The 7,229-nt window shown below is 41.2% G+C and overlaps 1 non-coding gene across 1 annotated transcript; it reads left to right on the top strand.

Moving 5' to 3' along the window:
* The first annotated feature begins 408 nt into the window (after positions 1-408).
* On the top strand, positions 409-517 carry LOC136519173 (small nucleolar RNA R71). Its single transcript, XR_010774735.1, has one exon. It is a non-coding gene; the product is annotated as a small nucleolar RNA R71 (small nucleolar RNA).
* The last annotated feature ends 6,712 nt before the right edge of the window (positions 518-7,229 follow it).

The following is a 7,229-nucleotide window of genomic DNA, read 5'->3' as shown; positions in this document are numbered from 1 at the left end:
TATTGAGGACGATAGTAGTTGTTGTTGACAAAGTTCACATCCTCTTGGGTTTTAGGACAGCTGTTCTCTGAATGCCCAGTGTTGCCATATACTTCACACGTCATGCGTGAATCATAAATGTGCATGACTTCTTGCTTTTCATTAGCTCGGTCTTTGAGCTTCTTCATTAGTAGGTCCATCTTGGAAGACAACATATCTACCTCCTTGAGTTGATGCATACCTCCACCTCTCTTGCAGGTCTGAACACGTTCTTCATTCTAGTCTTGGTTGGAGGCCATCTTCTCCATAAGAGTGGTCACAACTGGAAGTGTAAGTGACAAGAATGCACCTCCAGCAGCAGCATCCATGGTTTCATGGGTACTGTTAGTCAACCCATGGTAGAATGTCTACATGAGCAGCCAATTTTCCATCCCATGATGAGAACATTCTAATATATAGTCTTGAAAGTATTCCCATGCCTCAGGGACAAATTCATCATATTGCTGCTAGAAACTTGAAATTCTCCCACATGGAGCATTGGTTTTGCCCGTGGGAAAGAACTTTGCTAGGAAGACAATGGAGCAATTATCCCATGTAGTGTTCCGTCTTTGTTGGCATAGAACCACTGCTTCGCCTTCCCTAAAAGTGAAAATGGGAAGAGACAAAGTAGTATGGCGTCCTTGGTTACTCCTTTGATGGTGAAAGTGTTGCAGATCTCTAGAAAGTGTTGGAGATGAGCACTAGCATCTTCATGTGTCTTTCCACAAAATTAGCTTGCTTGCACCATGTTGATGAGGGCCGACTTGAGCTCGAATCCATTATCGCCCACATTGACTATGGGTCCAGTCCGGATGTTGGCAGTGGTTGGAGCAGAGAATTCACGAAGAGTCCTGTCAGCCATCGCTTCAAATTTTGGTGTTAAGCTTCGCCTTATATGGTTGTCTTCCGACTCTAAAGCTGAAACTTTTTTGAGTTTAGCCTTAGTCCTCTTAAGTAGTGCTTCTGGATCATCAACGTAGTTTGTTGGAAGGTCAAAACTGGTCATACAATACCCTGCATAAGATATAAAAGTAGACAAAACAAGGGTAATCCTGCTTGAGCAGGGGTATATGGTTTATCTCGATCACATCAATAAGTATAAGTTTATCAATACTTCCTTTGCCTAGCTACCTTCTCCGACAATGGTGCCAGAAATGCTTGTTGACATTTCTTAGCATCGCTACTAAGAACAAAGTTTTAAATCTAGTCCCCGGCAACGGCGCCAGAAATGATTGTTGATATTTATTAACTTGTCACGTGTTTTAATAGCCACCTATTATAAACCTATATCTTCTAACATTACTTTACTAGGTTGTCATCCCTAGTGATGATGCAAGAAATGTTTGTTGGTACTAGCTAGCATTACTACTAGAATAATACTAAATAGTTATTTATTAATTTATGTGACTAGGATGAATATATAGATATGAATAAAAATGAATCTATAAGCGCACAAATAATTATACCATTGTAGCACTTTATTCGAGAGTATTTCAGGTATCGTTATTTATATTTTACCATAGGAAAGGTCTAGCATGGACAAGTATTGATAACTTATACTATTGATGGAGAAGTAAACCATAACCAATATTCTACTCATAACAGGGGTAAGTCATAGAATAAGATATACATATGATAAGTATTGATCAATGATAATGATAAATCACTCAGAGTACTCCTTTCTATGGCATTAGCATGGTCAGGTAGAATATTAGAGGAACAATTCCTAAGTCATTCTTAATTATAAGTCAAAGCATATATTGATTAGTGCAATTATACCTAATAGTCATTGCTAAGATCATCTTCATATCTACACATAAGGAAATTACTAAGGGAGATTAAGAACAGAGCTTGTCCCCCTCGTAACTAGATCCTATGTGCTACCTACATCAGGGAGTGGACTACAAATGACTCAACGGGAGTGTCACGTCCGCGATCTACCATATGACCTGGAATATAGGGTGTATCTGCAGGTAAACAACGTATAAGCACCATGCTTACACAATGTCGATCGCCCACCCATGGATCCTTAGGGTGAGCGCTATACGAACATATGCATAAATATGATGATAATCCAACTATACTAGGTATATAATCAACATAGACGATGAACATTATAACGAAGAACATGAATGAGACGAATAATAATATTGTCATAACAATTATAGCAAGCATATAAAAATAATAGAGATACAAAAGAGAGAGGGGTACAAAGATTATACCGAACCATGCTCTTGACATGATCGGGAATCCAAGCGAAGCTTGCTTGCCTCCTTCTAGACCTAGCCTAACTAGCTATGCCCTAGAATATGATGGAGCTCTTAGGATGATTAGGGTTTCTATCTTCTTAAATGACTTGATGCCTTTAGGGGGGCATGGGCTGATATATATAGGCCAAAGCATCCAACGCGAGACCTTAGATCAAACCGACTTAAGAAATGGCGTAGATACAACCTAGGAGGCAGTGGAGAACCGACATTACAACACGGAGGCTAACAGGTGGGCCTAGGGGCCAGGTGGCCTACAGGTGGGGATGGTGGCAGCCCCTCGGGCTCTGCCTTGGTGTGGAGTCCTCTCAAGTCTTCTTATGCCCGTTTCGGTGTGGATAAGCGCGACTAACTCTGACATCTAGGTCCACCTTGATGATTTTCTGAATAAACCCTATAGAAATCACAGATTCACCAAAACTTATAGAATTTATTAGTTTAAACCCCTATACCTTTGTTGGCGATCTCAATTGTGCCCTTATGCATGTTTTATTGATGGTTTATAATGGTTGTTAACTACCGTCAATGGAGGAGCAAGAAGCTTCCTTTCTTTCAAGCACAAGCACCAGCAGCCCAATGAAGCAGGCAAAGACATCCATGCGTGCATTAACCATAGTGTTATTAACAGTTAAAGTAATCTACAGATACATGTATTAGAGCAGCCCAATTCACTGAAATCATTTGGATCATAAAAATAGTGTCTCGGCCCATAGCTATTTCAACATCAGGAAAGTATACCAATAGCTTCAGAAACTATCACCATTTTACTAAAAATGATACACGCAAAATTTATTTCAGATGGAACCGGCATGGTCACCTGCTTTCGCTGACCGAGGAGCTCCCAGGCCATCGAGTTTGCCGATGGCGGATCTGGTTGCGTCACCGTCGAAGAAGAACCGAGGTCCCACACCGCCGCCAGAGGGGCTCGAGGGACTAGAGGCACCGCCAGAGGGGACGCGTCCGCATCGATCTAGGCTCTAGAACCCGCATCGCTGCCGGAGAGGTCACGCCCGGCGTCGGCCCAGGCTCGGGGCCCTGTACCGCCGATGGAGGGGGCAGCGGGCTCTATGCCACCACGCAGTCGCCGGAGAGGTCACGCCCTCGCCTGCCATAAGAGGGACCACGCCCTGCGCTAGAGAGATCAAGATCGAGAGGAAGAGAGATGTCCGTGCAGCTGAAAGGAAGATGGAAACGAGGGAGAGGGAGGGAGAGAGATGTCCGTGTGGCCGAGCAAGGGTGGGCGTGAGTCAAGCGAGTGTGTCTGAGAGAGTAGGAGGTTAGGGTTTGAGAGAGATGAAGAGGTGTTTATATACTTGTGCTTTTGATCCAATGACTCTGATTCATCGGGGTTCATCTAACGCCTAGAATACATTAGGCCGCATAGTGCTAGCCCAAAAACCATTGAATGGGCTGAATTACACTCTTTTTTTCTTCCAAAAATCATATAAACTCTAAATTGAATAAGATATAATTTTTAAACTATAAACAAATTCAAATAAAAAAATCGTCAACTACAAAGTTTTAGAAATCATCAAGGTCTACAACTTTTGTTTTGGTCATTTCTCCGTCCAACTTTGTTTAAACAATTTAAAATTTGAATTACAAAATATGAAAACTTCAAATAATATTATGAGAAAGTAAATGATTTCAAATGAAAAAGTTGTCAAGAACAAAGTTGTAGAAATCAACAAGATCTACAACTTTTGTTTTGGTCATTTTTTATATGACTTTGTTTTATTAATTTAAAATTTAAATTTAAAAAATATCAACTTAAAACAACATTTTAAAAGAGTAAATGATTTCAACTGAAAAAATCATGAACATAAAAGTTGAAATTTTTGTAAATTTATGAACAATGTTACTATCACTTTGTCGGATGAATAAATAACAAAAATAAAAGTTGTAGATCTTAATGAGTTGTACAATTTTATGTTCATGACTTTTTCAGCTAAAATCATTTACTGCTTCAAAATATTTTTTGAAGTTGCCATTTTTTGAAATTCAAATTTTGAATTGATAGAACAAAGTTACATGAAAAGATGACAAAAAAAATAATAACTGTAAGAACACAATAAATTAATAGAGCATGATTTTAGAAACATATAGGAAAAAGAATCACCACATTTGGAGTTAGCACGAGAGAGAAAGACTAGTTACAAAATTTCATTGCAGATTAAAAGAAGGAAATTTTTGTTCATGTTCTTCAATTTCTAGTATTTAAGCAATTATTTTTCTACTGAAAACCAGTAACCCATATTTCGTGGCGGTGGAATTTGACTCTCATGGAAATGATCACTCTCATAAAAATAGACAATTTCGTGGCGGGATAGTCATTTTCATGGGGTATTTAAATACTCTCACGAAAACAGCTGATTTTCACGACGGTGTGTGGAGTACTCTCATGAAAAACAAGTTTTCGTGGCGGAATTTACATCACCCTCGTTTTCATGAGAGTGTGTTTGCCACTCACGAAAAACTATCCCCCGCATAAAATCTTCAGTTTCTTGTAGTGGCTGAAATGAAATATAAGACGTTCAAATATTCTGCAATTCAGGCAACTCAATCTAAAGTGGCATGGGTTTATTGTACATTTTCTTGGATGTACTTAAATTTCTAACATCAATCCATGTTGTTCTGTCCCCTGTGATTATGGATACTATTTTCAGAATTTTTTTGTCATCCTTCGTGGTGCAGAAAGGCTTTACCCAGATAAAACTATGTCTGTTTATGTTGAAATTTAGGTTATGCTGATGCTTATGCTAAAATATTGTGAGAGAAAAATACTGTTCTATGCCTAAAAAGTAATACTGAATAAGCTCAAGCGAACATTAAATGCATCCATTTTCCTCACCTTGATTTTTCTTACTTCTTATTCAATCGTAACTGCAAACACTTTCCCGTGGCAACGTGCGGGATACTGACCAGTAGGTGTGCTATTATTCCAGTGCTAAATTAAAGCCAAGATCTTAATCATCAATGCATACATTTCGTTTTGGTTCATGTAAGAAGAGAAGCAAACATGGCTGCGCATCGTACAGCCAAGTTTGCCTTGCTTTTCAAATTCTGAATGTACGGGTTGCATGATATCCCTAACTTTTTATCTCAATGTATTCAGTCGGGCTTATATTGAGAATTGAAGTAGTATAAAGTTTCTTTATTTTCAAAAACAAAAGCTATCCTATGGATACGATTGGTTATAGTGAAGCTAAATTAATTTTAGTTTTTTTCAACGAGTTCTGTTTGCTTCGTTGAAAAGCTAGACGAAAAAAATACTATTAATTAATTTATTATGAGAAAAAAACATTGTATCATGACTGATAAGCCATGTTAGCGAATGGGGCTAGACATTCTTTGGAGCAGTGGATGAGATAGCAGATTTAACCCGCTTGTGAGGCCCACGTGTCATACAAACCGCTCTTTTCCCTCTCTATTATTATTATTATTATTATTATTATTATTATTATTATTATTATTATTATTATTATTATTATTATTATTATTATTATTATTATTATTATTATTATTATTATTATTATTATTATTATTATTATTATTATTATTATTATTATTATTATTATTATTATTATTATTATTATTATTATTATTATTATTATTATTATTATTATTATTATTATTATTATTATTATTATTATTTTGGTTATTTGGATTCATGCCATTATAATTTTCGATGTTTGGAGAAACGTCATTACTATTCGTCTATTTTGAAGCATGCCATTATAATTCTTCGTTTCCCATAAAAATGCCACTGAATACATATAGACACAATCTGGGCCCAGCTACAGACGTATACGAAGACGTATACTTCATCACTCCTGTCACTAACACGCGGGCCCCATATATCATCTTCTTCCTCCTCTCCTCCTCTCTCTCCATCCCGACACGGCTACGGCGAGCAGCAGCAGCACGCGGCCGCCGACGCTGGCGGCCGTCGCGGTCAACATGACGGGCGTGTTGTCGGCGTTCTCGGACCTCAATGACTTTCACGCGGCTGCTGGTGTCCAGCCCCGTGCTAGCGGAGCTCGCGGGGCGGTCGTTGCTGACGCTGCTGCCGTGCCGAACGGCAACCTCCCGCAGTCGCCGTCGGCGTTCGCAGCCGCGTCGGGCGCTGACCTCGACGACGTCCTCCGCTACCACGTCCTCCTCGAGTACCTAGCCCCCGCCGACCTCCGCCGCCTTCCCGCCTCCGGGAAGCTCGTGACCACGCTGTTCCAGACCACCGGCTGCGCCCCCGGGACCTAGGCACCATCAACGTCACCACCGCGGCCGCCTCCCTCGTCATTGTCCGCTCGCCGGCGCCGTTCCCGGGCTTGAACGCCACCGTCCTCGGCGCCATCACCGCGGTGCCGTACAACCTGAGCGTGCTGGCGGTAAGCGGCCTCATCGTCCCCACCGGGTTCGACCTCGCAGCATCCGAGTCCTCGTCGACGCGCGCGCCTTCAACGTGGCGGCGTCAATGCTGGAGGCCTCGGGCGTGGCGGCGGAGTTCAAGGACGACGAGTGCGGGGCCGGGATCACGGCTGTGGCGCTCCCGTCGTCGGCTGCTCGCCTGCGGCGCGCGGGGTCACGATAGCGGCTCGTCGGCTCGCCCGCAACCGGCGGCGCTTGTAGCGCCCGCCGTGGCCGCGTCGGGATAGAGAGAGAGAGTCGGAGAGAGATGAGGAGAGGAAGAAGAAGATGACATGTGGGACCCGCGTGTCTGTGACAGGGGAGATAAAATATACGTCTTCGTATACGCCTGTAGTTTGGCTCAGACTGTGTCCATACGTATTCGGTGATATTTTTATAGAAAACGAAGAATTGTAATATCATGCTTCAAAATAGACAAGCAGTCGTTTATCCCAACGTCGAAAAATATAATATAACTACACGAATCTCTCTCTCTGTTTTGTTTTTTGTTTTTTTGTTTTTGTTTTTTGCGAAGGC

This window comes from Miscanthus floridulus, chromosome 17 (genome assembly GCF_019320115.1).
Source record: "Miscanthus floridulus cultivar M001 chromosome 17, ASM1932011v1, whole genome shotgun sequence".
Lineage (NCBI taxonomy): Eukaryota > Viridiplantae > Streptophyta > Magnoliopsida > Poales > Poaceae > Miscanthus > Miscanthus floridulus.
This window is presented reverse-complemented; position numbering and strand designations above follow the sequence as displayed.